The 19,898-nt window shown below is 33.5% G+C and overlaps 1 long non-coding RNA gene across 4 annotated transcripts in view; it reads left to right on the forward strand.

The window, feature by feature from the left end:
* Window positions 1–19,898, forward strand: part of LOC135220474 (uncharacterized) — a 140,739-nt gene that overhangs the window by 114,728 nt on the left and 6,113 nt on the right. For 3 of the 4 annotated variants that reach the window (XR_010315700.1, XR_010315699.1, XR_010315703.1), the window contains exons 6-7: window positions 9,147–9,261; window positions 17,189–17,270. This is a non-coding gene — a long non-coding RNA (uncharacterized LOC135220474). Of the gene's footprint in view, window positions 1–9,146; window positions 9,262–10,104; window positions 10,137–17,188; window positions 17,271–19,898 lie in introns of those variants that run through there. The other variant, XR_010315702.1, reaches the window with a different exon arrangement.

A 19,898-nucleotide genomic window follows, 5' to 3' on the forward strand; every position in this document is an offset into this window, starting at 1 on the left:
ATCCTAATAATGACATTCTTTCTAAATTATAATGAATTATCAAAACTTTATCTAAAACTGTTTTCCTCCAATAGAAAAAAAGACCCTCACTAAAACCTCTAGTAAACCTAGTCCTAGCAGTTCATTTAAACCTAAAGAAAATAAGGAAGGTAGGTGTAAGTACGATTCAAAATGTTAAATTTGCAAATAAAGTAACTAAGTTAATTTGTAAATTGTGTGCAGCTGAAGGCCATACTTTGGGAAAATGTGTTAACTTTAATAATTATAATGATAAATTGGCCAGACTGAGGGAAACTTTCACTATGCACTAGATGCGGCTGGTTCAGGGCACGAAGACAATGAATGTTACGGGGAAACAAAATAATTTAAGGTTTGAATGTCTGTTGTAGAAAGAGGGAACACACAACTCCATTGTGCCCCTTCTTTGAATAAAGCCAAACTAACTACTAAAACTAAACGTAAGCTTATGTTTTGCTCAAAGAACGTTTTGATGCGTCTCACATTTTACCCACTATGACGTTTGTATTTAAGATTATGGCAAAAAGGCTAGGAAAGTCAGATGTTTGTTTGACACTGGCAGTCAGCGGTCATTTTATTTCCGAATCTGCAGCTAAAGATCTTTGTCAGGATGTAGAGGCGTTGTATGCTTTGGAATGGTGATGTAAGAACACATATAAGGGCAAGAAACTAAGGGCTTCAAGCAAAATGTCCACTGGAATACATATTAAAAATTTAACTATTCATACCTTTATTAGTTGACAAATCGCTCAATATAAACTTTTGAAGTGCCTGGCATGAATCAAAATAATAAAAAAATTTAAAGAAAATAATATTGCTTTATTGGATGAGACTTTTTGTGACCACAGAAACCATGAAAGTATGAAGGTTGACATGTTGTTAGGAATAGATATCATTTCGTTTTTACCTTCGGTAACTTGGAACTAAAATGATGGGTGTAGCTTGTTTAGTCGTAAATAATAGAGTAGCTCCTGTAGGTAATGTGTTCAACTTTTTGGATGAGGCTGAAAGAGCTGTTATGGACTCCATGGTTAATAAGAAAACACTGAATGTTAAAACAAAAAAAGCGTGGTTAAATTTAGTAATGGATCCTCTAAAATCTTATTTCAATCCATTAGAGCATATATTAGAAGACAGTGAAGTAGACAATGGACTCGAACACCTTTTAGTCTGAATCCTTGGGAATAAAAAAGAAAAAAGTGTGAAAAGAATTGGTCTCCTTTGATAAAGAACAAATTGACAGATTTAGAGAGGGGATCTCTTTTGATAATGGATTTTTATCATGTAGAATTGCCCTGGTCATACTGATAAAATGGACAGCGTCCCATCTAATCATTTTGTTCTTAGGTATTAGACAGAACAGTTAGAGTATCTTGGTAAAAGGGTCTCTTTGACAAATACCAGGAAGTTTTTGATAAACAACTCGAGGATGGTATAATCGAGGAAATTAAAGTAAGTCCTTCTGACTATCATAAGTATATATGGATTCCCCATAGACAGTTATAAAATTAGAAGAGCAAGTTACCACAAAAAATCAGGCCAGTATTTAACTGTTCTTTAAAAAACTTACAGGGAATTGCCTTTACTTAAGAAGCAGCTTATCCTGGGATAGATTTAATGGGCTCAATACTGAAATTGCTCTTTTACTTTAGAACTAATAAATATGTAATGTTGAGTGACGTCAAACAAGCCTTTTTTGATGATTAAATTGTTAAAAAATGAAGTGGACAAAAATCCGTTTTGTTTCTTTTGGAAACGGCGGGGAAATAAATTAGTATCTTATCGCTACACAAAACAATAGTTTTTGGTTACACTTCTTCACCTTTTATATTAAATTTTGTTATGAAACATCACGCAGAAAGTTATCCTGATGATAAGTGTAAAGAAATATTAATAATAACTTTTATGTAGACAATCTTCTTGTAACTGGTAACAACATTGATGAAATGAAAAATTTGTATAAGCAAGCTAATGATAGGATGGAACAAGGGGGCTTTATTTTAAGGTCTTGGAACTCCAATTGTGTAGAGTTAGAGAAGAAGAAAGTGGCGTCTGATAATAGACTTGTTGAACATTCTTGCGAAGAGGATAAAGTATTGGGTTATAGATTCAACGTAAATAATGATTCTTTTAGTCTTGCGCCTTGTAAAATAGATCCAGAAGCAGACACAAAAAGAAAATTATTGTCACAAACTTCTAAAATATTTGATCCTTTGAATATAGTTCCTTCCGTTAACAATAAGAGGCAAAAATTTTTGAATGAGAAAAATATGGAAATTAGATGTTGTTGGGATCAAAAAATTTACCTAAAGACATTTGTGGGGAAATGAAAATTATTAGTAAAGATTTTGAAATGTTATCTGAACTTAAATTTCCTAGAGAGTCCTTAATGAACTAGACTCGTATGGTCTTCACAGTTTTTGTGATAGCTCTGTGGAGGCCTATGGTTGTGGCCTATGCAGTTAATCAAAATGATAAAAGTTCTTATTTGTCTCCAAATCTAAAATTGGCTCCACTGAATAAGAGAAATGAGCATAGTGTCCCCACTTTGGAACTAATGGGAGTAATTCTAGCTTTTAAATGTTTACCTTCTTTACTAGAAGCCTACAATAATATAAATTTTCAATTCATTAATATTTGTGTTGATGCTCAAGTGGTTTTGAATTGGCTATTGACCAGAGAACTAAAATAAAATCTAAATTTGTTAGAACTAGAGTACTTGAGGCAGATGGTCTTAAAGTGAAATATCTAAGCTATTTAAACTACCTGTCTTATATCACTACGTAAATACAGAAGAAAATCCTGCTGACATGATCACCACAGAGGTTTATCCTATACTAAATATTTAAGTAAATAAAACTCATGGCTAGAAGGTTCAGAATGGTTGAGTAATGATTTTGACAAGTGGCCTCTTTACCCTTTTTGAGCATATCGCCTTACTATAAGCATCAAATAAGTACAGTATGCACTATGCAAATAAATAAGTAAACGCTGGTATTCTCAAATATAAATAAAATGTCAAATTAGAACAATTGTTAAGAATTACCAGTTACGCTTGTTCAAATTTGTGTAGTAGATTAAAGGGTGGTGATCCTAAAAAGAAAGCCTTGGAGTATTGGGTGAAAATTGCACAGAAAGAATACTTTACAGTAGAATTAGATTTTTTACAAAGCAGTGCCAATGTTACTAATAAATATACCATCCTCTAGTGTCCAATTTAAATTTTTAGATTCAAAGGGTTATAATTAGGTCTAGGGGAAGAATATCTACCTCCTCTAGTGTCCAATTTTAAAGTTTATTTTTAGATTCAAAGGGTATAATTAGGTCTAGGGGAAGAATATCTAAGTGTTTGTACTTTGACTTTGATGTTCATTAACCCAGTATTGCTTCCTAAAGAGCCATAGGTTCACCTCTTTGTTAATAAAGCATTGTCATTTGAAGGTACAGCATTTAGGAATAGGCACTACATTAAACTACCTCAGGGAACAGGGATTTTTTTTTTTGATTACCCAAGGGTAGGTCAGCAGTAAAGACTGAGCTGAGCACTTGTAATATATGTAGGAAATATAATGCCTTAGCTTACAGATACCCGAAGTTACAGATATGCCTAAACACACATGAATTTAGTCAAGCCTTTTCAGCATGTAGGTATTGATTTCACCGGACACCTTTGGGTTAGGGATGTGGTTAAGACCACAAAAATGTTCATATAGTTTTCAACTTGTCTTAACGTGCGCGCTGTGCACTTTGAATGGTTACCACTAAAAATTTTGTTCTCGCTTTCCAAAGATTTAGTAATATGCACACAATACCACAATACCTGTACAGTGACAACGCTAAGTCTTTTCTCAAGGGTGGAAGTATCCTTGAAAGGTCTTTGGAGTCGCAGGAATTTCAATCTGAATTAAGGAAATGTAATACAAACACATTAAAATTCCTTATATTCAGCATAGGTTGGTTCTGCTTGGGAGGAGAGATTGATTAGAGTATTAAAGAATTGTCTTTATAAAGTAATAGGAAGATTTAAATTAACTTACTTTGAATTATTAACTACCCTTTCTAATATTCAATTAGCGATAAATTCCAGGCATTAACATATAGATCAAGCTCCAACCGAAAATTTAGTTTATAACTCAAATTCCTTTATCAAATTGCATGGTAATTCATCCCTCATTTTGAGGAAAAGATGATGGGATGTTTGGTTGGACGATTCTAGTCAACCTTCTTTAGAGAGAACTGTAGAAATACAGGAAGAAATTATTGAAAATTTTAAGAAATTGTGGTATGAAAATTATCTCTTAAGCCTGAGAGAACATAGCAGAAATTTGTACCAAAGTAAGTGGGAAAATAGAATTAAAGTTGGTGACATTGTCCTAATTAAAGCAATAAATAAGCCCAGACCATTTTGGATGATGGGTAAGGTATTAGAATTAATATTAGGATTTGACAATAATATTAGGTCAGTGAAACTAAAGCAAGCTAATGGGGCTATAGAATATCATTCTATTTGTAATCTTTATCCTATGGAACTGTCAGTGACACAGCTATAAGAGAAAGGCAAACCAGAGATAATTCCAATGGAAATTGAGGTAGAAGGCGGCAGTATAAATAAACCTGAATCTATTCACGTTGAACAACAAGGCGAACGAAGGTCTGTAAGACCCAAGAGAAAGGCTACCGAAAGATTTAAAAAAGAATGCTAAGGGAAAATTTAGATAATTTGTAAATACTGCTTTTCAGTATATTATTTACTGTAATTACTAATAATAAAGTTTTTATTTTGACTAAAATGCTACACACTCGAAACTTTTTCATTTGTGCGAGGATATACTTTATTAACTTTACTTCTTTAACTTTAAATAAGGATTAAGGGCATTGCAAATAATTAATTTTTAGGTATTAAATAAATAAAACTAAATACGTAAACAAAAAGTAAAATTAGGGGATAGCCTATAGTAAACTAAGCTAAGTTAAAATTGGTGTAAATATTTAAATAAAATGCTACACTTAAAATAAAGTGAAGACTAAAGTTAAAATGCTACACTTTTAGTAACGTGAGGATGATACTAAAGTAACTTAGCCATACTTTTTATTTAGCGTTGTTGGAAATAATTGTTTGACACAGTAGCCAGATTTAAGGTGGCCTTAATAAATAATGTATGGTTAATGAAGATATTCATTGCAATTCTATAATCGCAATCCTTTGTTTGTGGGGGAGTGTTAGAAATCAGAAAGGATTGATATTTGTCAGACTGTGGGGAATAGCCATTCGGTTCGTTAGCTTGCACTCTAAGCTTTCTATTTTTTCTTAAGTTAAAAGTAAATAACTTAATGCTAACTTAGTATAGTAACTATTAGCGTTAATGATAAGTAAAATGAATAATAAAAATTAAACTTATGAATTAAATTACTTTAACTAGTAATTGCCTAATAGGTCTTAAGTTCGCGCCTTGTGCGTAATATGTACCTGTCAAAGGTAAGAAGTAAATTACCTCGGAGGTTACCAAAGCCACGGACTAAGTACAGTAAGAGTTGCTCATTAGCAAGGCCGGCATCTACATTGTAATAGGAAATTAACCCAGACCAAAACTGAACGTTCTAACTCCAATACAAGACAACGACAATTTTGGAATACGTCAACGTCAACATTTGTGATAAGTGCTTTACATTATTATGTATCTTTGGCCATGTCTAGGGAAAAAGGTAATGTACGGCAATGTCACAAAGTTTTATTAGATCTACTCTTTAATGTAAGTTGTTTTGGTTGTTGAAAAAATTGTTTTGTTTATTAAATATAAGTTAGATTGAAATTAAAATAAATTCCAATAATTGAGTATGTCATGCTCTTTTCCTGTTGTATAATGAATAGGGTTTGTGTCAGAGGTAGGCTAGTTAAATTGAATAATTTATTCAATGCTATCGAGGATAAGTAGTTTGTAGATAGTAAAAGCATATTTAATCATTGCCTCTAAATATTTTAGATTGTATATTTAATCATTCGCTGCTAAATAGTTTGAAGATAGTTAATATAATTATTCAGTGCTAAATAGTTTAAAGATAGTATTCGGTTTATTTAATCATTGATGCTGAATAGTGTTCAGATAGTCAAACTATATTTTGGTAAGTTTTTTTTATAGGAAATCATCGAATTGAAATAATTTGAATCTATGGGTTTATGAGGTAGACGTAGGTGAAATGTTTGTGTGCATATAATATTTTGTTAGTAGTTAAGTGTACATACATTATTTTGTCAGTAGTTAAGCAGTGCTGATGTAGTGAGTGCAACAGTGCAAAGCAGTGCTGGTGAAGTGAGTGGTGGTAGTGCTATTGTGCTGCAAGTGACTGCAAGAGAGCAGCACTAAGCAGTGCTCGTGAATTGAGGCAATTAATACGGCACTAAGCAGTGTAGTGAAGAAAGTGCAAATATGACTTAAAGTTCTTCGATGAGTTCTTAAATTGTTCTTCGATGAGTTCTTAAAATTGTTCTTCGATGAGTTCTTAAATTGTTCTTCGATGGAGTTCTTAAATTGTTCTTCGATGAGTTCTTAAATTGTTCTTCGATGAGTTCTTAAATTGTTCTTCGATGAGTTCTTAAATTGTTCTTCGATGAGTCTTAAATTGTTCTTCGATGAGTTCTTAAATTTGTTCTTCGATGAGTTCTTCAATTGTTCTTCGATATATAATTCATTGATATATTTTCAGATTGTCATTGTTCCATACAATCTTCGATATATAATTCATATTGATATATTTTCAGATTGTCATAGTTCCATACAAATATATTATTTCTGGATTCACTCTCCACGGTTCCACGTGGTCTTAAATTTATAGATGCACATGTAGATTTTGTAACGGTTGACATTAGTGGTAAAATTATATTTGCAAGTTAATGGGTGAGGAAGGAAGGAAGGGGTTTTCAGATACTTTTGGCTAGCTGCCACTTATAGCTGAAGACTTGAACCAAATCACAAAATTACTAACAATGAACAGGCTCTACGAGCACTAAGTCGCCTCTTACTTTACTTCCTACTTTTGAAAGCCCTTTTACTTTCAAGTAAAGAAACCTGGGTTGGCATTGGTATGGTGTGAAACCCATATCAATGTTGATTCCGGGAGTCCCTTTCTAGGAAGGCTTCGCCCTTAACTAGTTTGGGGCTTGCCTCACGGTTTAGGGTTCCGTGACAGTACTAGGGGAGGAGGCTTTGACAGGCCGATCCTTCCCTGGCATTGACGTCCCTACTGTCTCGACGGTCATGGCCTCAACGCGGGTGAGACAGTGGCAACATGGATCATCATCATGTATGATCTGTGGGCTAACTAGGGACCATAACAGCACAGGTTCAAGTCTCGGCTCATGAAATTTTGTATCAAAGAAGATGGTTTTACAAAAATAAAATAAGCTGCACGAATTTCAATCTATTATCATTCCAGGTGTCTGAATTTAGATGTCTTCTTTTCAGATTTGTATGCGTCATGAATTTAAATATCTTTTTTCAGATTTCTAGGAATCATGAATTTGAATATATTTTTGTCAGGATGAAGTGTGCGAGAGCGGATCAGTCATGTTTTCACTTTACTCGGTTTGCGGATCAGTCAGTCTTTTTGCTTTACTCTGTTTGAAACGGAGAATTGACTAAATTTCTTTTTTTACTCTGCCCACCCTACCCCGTTAATGCGGCTAACCTACAGTCACTATGGCTAGGTAAAATCCCTGCGGTGGTGGCCTGTCATTCTTGCAATAGTGATGATAATGAAAGCATGGTTTAGATGTTATGTGGTGATTAGTGAATCACAAAGAATGTGTGTATTCTTGGTGAAATAAGCAAAAACTAATATTACTGTTGCTGTGAAACTAACTCTATAAATGTCATGGTCGCAAATATCAAACGGATGGTCATACACTGAACTGAAAAGAACTGCAAGACCTTACATTAGTAATGAAGAGGATTATTGATTATATAGACCATGGCAATGATTGCTAATAGAAAATTAAAATTAGTTTACGTGAATATCCAATCAGTAGGAAATCAAACACTCAGACTGGAGACTTGCTAATTGAAAAAATTTTTTTATGGCCATTTTTTGCCATTGCTGAGACATGGCTGAAAGACTATGAAAACTGCCAAGATTGCTGTGATGACCCCACCTGCGCATAGCTTCCTTCACTTTCCGAGGAAAGGTGAGTTGGGTCGACTGCTTGACTGGACTGATAGAATATCTCCTGGCTAGTGTTTTTATTTGCGTTAATTTTAATCGAAGGATGGATGATCCAACCAGTGAAGGTGTCAGTGTTTAATGATATGGAAAGTAAAACAAATGTGGAATTTACAAGTGATTAAATACATCTGATGAATAAAAAACGGAGAATTTGATAATGGGGGTCCTGCTACGAGTACTATGGAAATGGTGGGGGACCTGAATAAGCCTTCAATCTCTGTTAGTTTGGGGACAGTCTGATATTTTTTTAATCTTCCTATGCTAAATAATTTTGAAGATAGTTAAAAATGATTATTCATTAGATAGGTTTTATTTTTAGTCAATCCTGAAATTATAGTATACTTAGAGGCTATAGGTTAATAGTTTTTGTGTACAAAGTTTACAATATCTCATTGTATGTTTAGTGTTTGAGGCTATGCGATACTAATTTTTTTTTTTGAATTGAGTGCCAAAGTTTCAAGTTGATTAGCACCGCACCAATCTAGCTAATGTAGATTTTGTAACTGTTGAAAATTTGGTATGTTCAACTTTTATTTGTCAGGTAATGGCTGAAGAAGGAAGGAAGGGGCTTTCAGGTACTTTAGTGTTTGTGGGTAGCTTCTCCAACAAATGTTTGTTTGTTTCTGGTCAGATTTCAGACTTGGTGAACTCCTTGAAAAGAAATAATGGTTCAAATTTATGCCAATATGACTGCATTAAAATACAAAATAATTATTTTACCAAATGAGTTAATTTTTGAGCTAATTCTCTGAAGTGTTAACCTTTACCAGCCGGTAAACTTAGTTTTATTAATTGGCTAATCAATTTTAAATGTCATATTTTTCATGAAAATAGAACTCCTAATATTTTTTAACATTTTAAAACAAATCGTGTATCAGAGCAGGAAAATTAATATTTTTCTTTTGTTTCAGGATGATGTACTGGATCATCTCTGCTGCTCAGAAGAAACAAACTCCTTGCGTCTATGCAGTGCGGGTGTATTATGAATGTTTGTGAAAAAGTGGTGTCTGTAGATAAAATATTTAGGTGAGCATGCCATTAACAACATTCCCGTTTCCTTTAGTGTTTTTGTCTTTATTTTTACTAGGATGCCTCTAATGGGCAAGTAGACATAATCTTTGAAAGATAATTATCTATTTTAAGGGAGCAGCTTCTGAGATATAAAATAAAAATTAACCTTAGGAGGAGAAAATATTGATGGATAATGTACGTTAATATGATTTCCTGAAGTTATAGGATTCTCTTTTGTTTAGTTCTTTTTTCCTACAAAAGTCACTCTCAATATTACACTAGAAATGGTGAATATTTGGAACCTAGATTAAAAGGATAATGACATTCCAATAAAAAAAAAAAGACAACCTTAATGAGTTTTCCAAACCATTTGTAATTCTTGTTCAGTTCCGATAGTAGTTCCTTCCACTTTATGTTGAATGACACTAAATAGAGAAGTTACAAAAAGAATGTATTGCACTTCTGGGGAATTTGCTTCGTCCCACAGATTTTGTGTATGGAAGCGGATGAGAAATTATTCATATTCTGAAAAATTTGGGGCACATGCTGTCCTCTGTGAATAGGGTATTTGATTTTTTTGTTGGAAGTTTCTCCAACATATTTTGTGTTTAGTCGGAATTCACCCTTGGTCAAATCCTTTAAGAATGAATAGATTGCAATAACGTATGGATATTAAGTGGTAAAAAATCTTTATAATGCTTATTAATTACAGTTCCATTAAAATGAAGCTCAAATGTTCTCTTAATAGATTGAAAAAATAGAGTAGTGCGCTTCAGTGGCAAAAGCTCCAGTGGCAAAAGCTGCTTTAATGGACACCTGTAGAGACAACAAATTACGATTATTTTATTTTTGTTACAGGAAACTGTACTGGATCATCTTTTACTCTGAAGAACTTAATACAGGGTTGAAGTTCTCTTTCCGGATTTTGACATGGATTGGAGGTTTGTATAAGCCAGTTACCGATTTCTTTTATAAAAGAAAAAAAAACTATTTCATCTCGTTGAGGCTAAATAGTTTGTAGATAGTCAAAGAAAGTATTTACTCTTTCAAGGCTAAATAGTTAGCTGATAGCCAAAAGAATTTATCTAATCTCTATAGGCTGAATAGTTTGGAGAATAATAAAAAATATTAATATCTCGAGGCTTGATAGTTTTCAGATAGTCAGAGAATTTATTTAATCTCTCGAGGATAAGTAATTTGCAGATAGTCTTTTATTTAATCATTCGATGCTAAATAGTTTGCAGACAGTGTTTTAATCATTTGATGCTAAATCTTGTGCAGACAATCAAAACTATTAATATGATAGTTTTGTCAAGTCCTGGAATTTAAATAATTTGAATCAATAGGTTTATGGTAGACGTAGGTGAAATGTTTGTGTACATATATTTTAATTGTGTTAGTAGTTAAGCAGTGCTGGTGAATTGAGTGCAATAGAGCGAAACGGTGATTAGTGAGTGCAGTGAAGTGACTACAATAGTACGGCACTAAGCAGTGATTGTGAAGAGTGCAATAATACGGCACTAAGCAGCACGGGTGAAGCGAGTGCAATAGTACGGCACTAATCAGCGCTAGTGAATAAACGACAAATATGAGTCAAGTTCTTCAATTGTTCTTAGTTCTTCGATTGTTCTTCGTAGAGCTCTCTGATAGTTTTTTTCATGAATTTAGATACCTTATTTCCGGATTAAGTCATTGTTCCATTAATTATCTTATTTCCGGATTCACTCATTCCAGGTTCATTTAATTTGAATATTTTATTTCCGGATTAAGTTATTGTTCCATTTAATTACCTTATTTCCAGATTCACTCATTATTCTAGGTTCATTTATTTTAAATAACTTTTATCCAGATAAACTAGTTTTCAGATATTTGAATAGTTTATTCAATCTCTCGAGAGTTAGTCGTTTGCAAATAGTAAAAGTACATTAACCCTTAAACGCCGAAGCGGTAAAAAAAAAAAAAGTCTCCCGTGTGCCGGAGGTGTTTCAGAGTGAGCGCGGAAGTGGAAAAAAATATTTTTTTCAAAAAAATCCCAGCGCGCTTAGTTTTCAAGATTAAGAGTTCATTTTGGCTCCTTTTTTTTATCATTGGCTGAAATTTAGTATGCAACCATCAGAATGAAAAAAATTATTATTATCATGTATAAATAATGCGATATGATAGCACAAAAACGAAATTTCATATATAATTTATTCAAATCGCGCTGTGCGCAAAACGGTTAGAGGTTACAAGTTACTTTTTTTAGTTGTAATGTACACTAAATTGCAATAAGTTTTGGTATATAACCACATTGTAACGATAAGCAACACAGAGAAAATATTATCACAAAATAATGCATAAATTAGTAACGAACGGACTTAAACAAATATTTTTTTCAAGAATTCACCATAAATCTAAATATTGTCCTAGAGACTTCCAATTTCTTTCAAAAATGAAGACAAATGATGGAATATTACTATACTGTAAGAGTATTAGCTTACAAATGCAGTTTTTCGACCATATCTGAAGAGTTAAAGTTGACCGAATGTAGATTTTTTTATATAAATTAATTATATGCAATTTTTTCGGAAATAAGAAAAGCTACAACCTTTCAATATTTTTAGTTTCATTCTACATGAAATGCGCACATTTTCATATATAAAACTCTATGAAATGCCTAATATGAAACTGAGCAAATATTCCGAGAATGGGACGTACGCATTTCGGAGATTTGTGGCGGAAAATCCGCGCGCGGAGGGAGGAAATTTTTTATTTTTTTTTTTTTTAATTCGCAATAAATCTAAATATTGTGCTAGAGACTTTGAATTGTTAAAAGATTAAGATAAATAACTGAATATTACTACTCTGTAAGAGTTTTAGCTTACAATTGCATTTTCGACCTTTTCGGTAGTCAAAGTTGACCGAACATGGTTTTTTTCTATTTATCTTGATTTATATGCAAATATTTAAAAAATGAAAAAAGCTACAACCTTCAATTATTTTTAGTTGTATTCTACATGACATTGCGCACATTTTCATATATAAAACTTATGTAACGTCTAATTTAAATTGTGCAAACATTACCACAATCGCACGAATGATTTTTTCGGAAGAGTTACCGCGCGGACGTAAAGAAAATGTTATTTTTTTTTTATAAATTCACCATAAAATCGAAATATTGTGCTAGAGACTTCCAATTTGTTGCAAATTGAAGGCATATGCTTGAATATTCTAGAATATAAGCGTTTTAGCTTACAATTGCGTTTTCGACCATTTCGGTAGTCAAAGTTGACCAAAGGTTGAAAAATTTATCACTTATCATTTTTTATATGAAAATATTTCAAAATTGATAAAAGCTACAACCATGGGTTGTTTTTAGTTGTATTGTGCATGAAATTGCGCACATTTCCATATATAAAACTTTATGGTAACGGCTAATTTTAAAATGGTGCAAACATTACCACAATCGCAAGTATGATTTAAAATGGTGCAAACATTACCACAATCGCAAGTATGATCGAAATATTGTGCTAGAGACTTCCAATTAGTTGCGAAATTAAAGGTAAATGATTCAATATTACTAAAAAAAATATAAGTGTTTTAGTTTACAATTGCGTTTTTGACCATTCGGTAGGATCAAAGTTGACCAAAGGTTGAAATTTTGGCACTTATCGTTATTTATATAAAAATTATCTCAAAACTGATAAAAGCTACAATCATGAGTATTTTTTTGTTGTATTCTACATAAAAATGCGCACATTTTCATATATAATACTCCATGTAACGGCTAATTTAAAATGGTGAAAAAATTATGTCAGTGACGAAATAATTTCAAAGATGTCACAGATACTTTTTAGTGCGGTAAGAAAGAAATTCGCGCTTGAGCGCCTGCGTAATGATTGTAAACAAAACAACAACACCTCGATCCGTGAACTCCCAGCATCCCCCAAGGCGCGTGATTCAAAAGTTTTCGGCTGGTAGGCCTATAAGTATTTTTCCACTAATTTAAAAAAAAGATTTTGAGTAGACGTATGGTACGTCCATTCGGCATACGGGAGACATTATGACTCTACGTTTAATACGTCCATTCGGCGTTTAAGGGTTAAATTATTTGACGCTAAATATTTTAGATAGTTCAGTTTATTTAATCATTTGACGCTAAATAGTTTGTAGATAGTTTATTTAATCATTTGTTGCTAAATAGTTTTCAGAATGTCAGAAATATTATTTTGGTAAGTTTTCTTTTATAGGAAATCATTGAATTGAAATAATTTGAGTCGATGGGTTTATGGTAGACGTAGGTGAAATGTTTGTGTACATATATTATTTTGTGTTAGTAGTTAAGTGTACATTTTGTCAGTAGTTAAGCAGTGCTGATGAAGTGAGTGCAACAGTGCAAAGCAGTGCTGGTGAAGTGAGTGTGGTAGTGCTATTTGTGCTGCAAGTGACTGCAATAGAGCAGCACTAAGCAGTGCTCGTGAATTGAGGCAATAATACGGCACTAAGCAGTGTGGTGAAGAAAGTGCAAATATGACTTAAAGTTCTTCAATTGTTCTTCGATGAGTTCTTCAATTGTTCTTCGATGAGTTCTTCGATTGTTCTTCGATGAGTTCTTCGATTGTTCTTCAATATATAATTCATATTGATATATTTTCAGATTGTCATTGTTCCATACAAATATCTTATTTCTGGATTCACTCTCCACGGTTCCACGTGTCTTAAATTTATAGATGCACATGTAGATTTTGTAACGGTTGACATTAGTGTAAAATTATATTTGCAAGTTAATGGGTGAGGAAGGAAGGAAGGAAGGGGTTTTCAGATACTACTTTTGGCTAGCTGCCACTTATAGCTGAAGACTTGAACCAAATCAAAATTACTAACAATGGAACAGGCTCTACGAGCATAAGTCGCCTCTTACTTTACTTCCTACTTTTGAAGCCCTTTTACTTTCAAGTAAAGAAACCTGGGGTTGGCATTGGTATGGTGTGAAACCCATATCAATGTTGATTCCGGGAGTCCCTTTCTAGGAAGGCTTCGCCCTTACTAGTTTGGGGCTTGCCTCACGGTTTAGGGTTCCGTGACAGTACTAGGGGAGGGGAGGCTTTGACAGGCCGATCCTTCCCTGGCATTGACGTCCCCTACTGTCTCGACGGTCATGGCCTCAACGCGGTGAGACAGTGGCAACATGGATCATCATCATGTATGATCTGTGGCTAACTAGTGACCATAACAGCACAGGTTCAAGTCTCTGCTCATGAAATTTTGTATTCAAAGAAGATGCTTTTACAAAATCTAAGCTGCACGAATTTCAATCTATTATCGTTCCAGGTGTCTGAATTTAGATGTCTTCTTTTCAGATTTATATGCGTCATGAATTTAAATATTTTTTTTTTCTTTTTTTTCAGATTTCTAGGAATCATGAATTTGAATAATATTTTGTCTGGAGGAAGTGTGCGAGAGAGCGATCAGTCATGTTTTTTTTCACTTTACTCGGTTTGCAGATCGGTAATTTTTTTTTGTTTTTTTGCTTTACTCTGTTTGAGACGGAGAATTGACTAACTTTTTTTACTCTGCCCTACCCCGTTAATGCGGCTAACCTAGTCACTATGGCTAGTAAAATCACTGCGGTGGTGGCCTGTCATTCTTGCAATAGTGATGATAATGAAAGCATGGTTTAGATGTTATGTGGTGATTAGTGAATCACAAAGAATGTGTGTATCTTGGTGAAATAAGCAAAACTAATATTACTGTTGCTGTTGAAACTAACTCTATAAATGTCATGGTCGCAAATATCAAACGGATGGTCATACACTGAACTGAAAAGAATGCAAGACCTTACATTATGTAATGAAGAGGATTATTGATATATAGACCATGGCAATGATGCTATAGAAAATTAAAATTAGTTTACGTGAATATCCAATCGGTAGGAAATCAAACACTTCAGATTGGAGACTTGCTAATTGAAAATTTTATGGCCATTTTTGCCATTGCTGAGACATGGCTGAAAGACTATGAAACTGCCAAGATTGCTGGTATGACCCCACCTGCGCATAGCTTCCTTCACTTTCCGAGGAAAGGTTGAGTTGGGTCGACTGCTTGACTGGACTGATAGAATATCTCCTGCTAGTGTTTTTATTTGCGTTAATTTTAATCTAAGGATGGATGATCCAACCAGTGAAGGTGTCAGTGTTTAATGATATGGAAAGTAAAACAAATGTGGAATTTACAATGTGATCAAATACATCTGATGAATAAACGGAGAATTTGATAATGGGGGTCCTGCTACAAGCACTATGGAAATGGTGGGGGACCTGAATAAGCCTTCAATCTCTGTTAGTTTGGGGACAGTCGGATATTTTTTAATCTTCCTATGCTAAATAATTTTGAAGATAGTTAAAAACTGATTATTTCATTAGATAGGTTTAATTTAGTCAATCCTGAAATTATAGTATACTTAGAGGCTATAGGTTAATAGTTTTTGTACAAAGTTTACAATATCTCATTGTATGTTTAGTGTTTGAGGCTATGCGATACTAGTGTTTTTGAATTGAGTGCCATAGTTTAAGTTGGTTAGCACCAGTCTAGTTACAGATGCTAATGTAGATTTTGTAACTGTTGAAAATTTGGTATGTTCAACTTTTATTTGTCAGGTAATGGCTGAAGAAGGAAGGAAGGGGCTTTCAGGTACTTTAGTGTTTTTGGGTAGCTTTTCTCCAACAAATGTTTGTTTGTTTCTGGTCAGATTTCAGACTTTTGTGAACTCCTTGAAAGAATTAATGGTTCAAATTTATGCCAATACGACTGCATTAAAATACAAATATAATTATTTTACCAAATGAGTTATTTTTGAGCTAATTCTCTGAAGTGTTAACCTTTAACAGCCGGTAAACTTAGTTTTATTAATTGGCTAATCAATTTTATAATTTCATATTTCATGAAAATAGAACTCCTAATATTTTTTAACATTTTAAACAGAAATCATGTATCAGAGCAGCAAATTAATATTTTTCTTTTGTTTCAGGATGATGTACTGGATCATCTCTGCTGCTCAGAAGAAACAAACTCCTAGCGTCTATGCAGTGGCGGGTGTATATTTTTGAACTGTTTGTGAAAAAGTGGTGTCTGTAGATAAAATATTTAGGTGAGCATGCCATTAATAGCATTCCCTTTTCCTTTAGTGTTTTTTGTCTTACTTTTACTAGATGCCTCAATGGGTAAGTAGACATAATCTTTGAGAAATAATTATCTATTTTAAGGGAACAGCTTCTAAGATCTAAATAAAATGAACCTTAGGAGGAGAAAATATTGATGGATAATGTACGTTATATGATTTCCTGAAGTTATAGGATTCTCTTTTGTTTAGTTCTTGTTTCCTACAAAAGTCACTCTCAATATTACACTAGAAATGGTGAATATTTGGAACCTAGATTAAAAGGATAATGACATTCCAATAAAAAAAAAGACAACCTTAATGAGTTTTCCAAACCATTTGTAATTCTTGTTCAGTTCCGATAGTAGTTCCTTCCACTTTATGTTGAATGACACTAAATAGAGAAGTTACAAAAAGAATGTATTGCATTTCTGGGGAATTTGTCGTCCCACAGATTTTGTGTATGAAAGCGGATGAGAAATTATTCATATTCTGAAAAATTTGGGGCACATGCTGTCCTCTGTGAATAGGGTATTTGATTTTTTGTTGGAAGTTTCTCCAACATATTTTGTGTTTAGTCGGAATTCACCCTTGGTCAAATCCTTTAAGAATGAATAGATTGCAATAACGTATGGATATTAAGTGGTAAAGAATCTTTATAATGCTTATTAATTACAGTTCCATTAAAATGAAGCTCAAATGTTCTCTTAATAGATTGAAAAAATAGTAGTGCGTTCCAGTGGCAAAAGCTGCTTTAATGGACACCTGGAGAGACAACAAATTAAGATTATTTTATTTTTGTTACAGGAAACTGTACTGGATCATCTTTACTCTGAAGACTTAAATACAGGGTTGAAGTTCTCTTTCCGGATTTTGACATGGATTGGAGGTTTGTATAAGCCAGTTACCGATTTCTTTTATAAAAGAAAAAAAACTTAATTTCATCTCGTCGAGGCTAAATAGTTTGTAGATAGTCAAAGAAAGTATTTACTCTTTCAAGGCTAAATAGTTAGCTGATAGTCAAAGAATTTATCTAATCTCTATAGGCTGAATAGTTTGGAGATAATAAAAAAAATATTTAATCTCTCGAGGCTAGATAGTTTTCAGATTAAGAGAATTTATTTAATCTCTCGAGGATAAGTAATTTGCAGATAGTCTTGTATTTAATCATTCGATGCTAAATAGTTTGCAGACAGTGTTTTAATCATTTGATGCTAAATCTTGTGCAGACAATCAAAACTATTAATATGATAGTTTTGTCAAATCCTGGAATTTAAATAATTTGAATCAATAGGTTTATGGTAGACGTAGGTGAAATGTTTGTGTACATATATTTTAATTGTGTTAGTAGTTAAGCAGTGCTGGTGAATTGAGTGCAATAGTGCGAAACTGTGATTAAGTGAGTGCAGTAGTGTTATCTGTGCTGGTGAAGTGACTACAATAGTACGGCACTAAGCAGTGATTGTGAAGAGTGCAATAGTACGGCACTAAGCAGCACGGGTGAAGTGAGTGCAATAGTACGGCACTAATCAGCGCTAGTGAATAAACTGCAAATATGAGTAAAGTTCTTCAATTGTTCTTAAGAGTTCTTAGATTGTTCTTCGTAGAGCTCTTTGATAGTTTTTTCATGAATTTTATACCTTATTTCCGGATTAAGTCATTGTTCCATTTAATTATCTTATTTCCGGATTCACTCATTATTCCAGGTTCAATTAATTTACATAACCTATTTCCAGTTTAGCTAGTTTTCAGATATTCAAATAATTTATTCAATATCTCGAGGATAAGTGGTTTGCAGATAGTAAAAGTATATTTAATCATTCGATGCTAAATAGTTTGTAGATAATAAGTTTATTTAATAATTACTCTAAATAGTTGGCAGATAGGCAGTTTATTTGATCATTCGATGCTAAATAGTTTGTAGATAGTCAGTTTATTTAATCATTTGACACTAAATAGCTTGTAGATAGGCAGTTTATTTAATCATTCAATGCTAAATAGTTTGAAGATAGTTTATTTAATTATTCAATGCTAAAGAGTTTGCAGATAGTCGGTTTATTTAATCATTTGATGCTAAATAGTGTTCAGATAGTCAAAACTATTATTTTGGTAATTTTTTTTTTATAGGAAATCATTGAATTGAAATAATTTGAGTCAATGGGTTTATGGTAAGTGAAATGTTTGTGTACATATATTATTTGCGTTGGTAGTTAAGTGTACATACATTATATTATTGTCAGTAGTTAAGCAGTGCTGGTGAAGTGAGTGCAACTGTGAGTGAGGTAGTGCTATTCGTGCTGGTGAAGTGACTGCAATAGAACTGCACTAAGCAGTGTGGTGAAGAAAGTGCAAATATGACTTAAGTTCTTCGATGAGTTCTTCGATTGTTCTTCGATGAGTTCTTCGATTGTTCTTCGATGAGTTCTTCGATTGTTCTTCGATATAGAATTTTTTCATACTTATATATTTTCAGATTAAGTCATTGTTCCATTTATATCGTATTTCTGGATCACTCTCCATGGTTCCATGTTCTTAATTTGTAGATGCTCATGTAGATTTTGTAACTGTTGAAATTATATTTATAAGTTTAATGGAGTGAGGAAGGATGGAAGGGGTTTTCAGATAATACTATTGGCTAGCTGCCCACTTATAGCTGAAGACTTGAACCAAATCAAAATTACTAACAATGGAACAGGCTCTACGAGCATAAGTCGCCTCTTACTTTACTTCCTACTTTTGAACCCCTTTAACTTTCAAGTAAAGAAACCTGGGGTTGGTATTGGTATGGTGTGAAACCCATATCAATGTTGATTCCGGGAGTCCACCCTTTCTAGGAAGGCTTCGCCCTTACTAGTTTGGGGCTTGCCTCACGGTTAGGGTTCCGTGACAGTACTAGGGGAGGGAGGCTTTGACAGGCCGATCCTTCCCTGGCATTGACGTCCCCTACTGTCTCGACGGTCATGGCCTCAACGCGGTGAGACAGTGGCAACATGGATCATCATCATGTATGATCTGTGGCTAACTAGTGACCATAACAGCACAGGTTCAAGTCTCGGCTCATGAAATTTTGTATTCAAAGAAGATGCTTTTACAAAATCTAAGCTGCACGAATTTCATTCTATTATCGTTCCAGGTGTCTGAATTTAGAAGCCTTCTTTTCAGATTTATGAGTCATGAATTTAAATATCTTATTTTCAGATTTCTAGGAGTCATGAATTTGAATATATTTTTTCAGGTTGAAGAGCGTGCATGCAGATCGGTCGTGTTTTCGCTTTACTCGGTTTGAAACAGAGAAATGATAATTTGATTTTTTTACTTTGCCCTATCTCCGTTAATGCGGTTAACCTAGTCAGTAAGGCTAGTAAAATCACTGCGGTGGTGACCTGTCCTTGCAATAAGGATGATAATGGAGATGAGTTTGTGTATGTGGTGATTAGTGTATAAAGTATGTGTGGATCTTTGTGAAGTAGTGCTATCTGTGCTGGTGAAGTGACCACAATAGCAACATCACTAAGCA

The sequence above is a fragment of the Macrobrachium nipponense genome, chromosome 2 (assembly GCF_015104395.2).
Source record: "Macrobrachium nipponense isolate FS-2020 chromosome 2, ASM1510439v2, whole genome shotgun sequence".
In the NCBI taxonomy this organism is placed as follows: Eukaryota; Metazoa; Arthropoda; class Malacostraca; order Decapoda; family Palaemonidae; genus Macrobrachium; species Macrobrachium nipponense.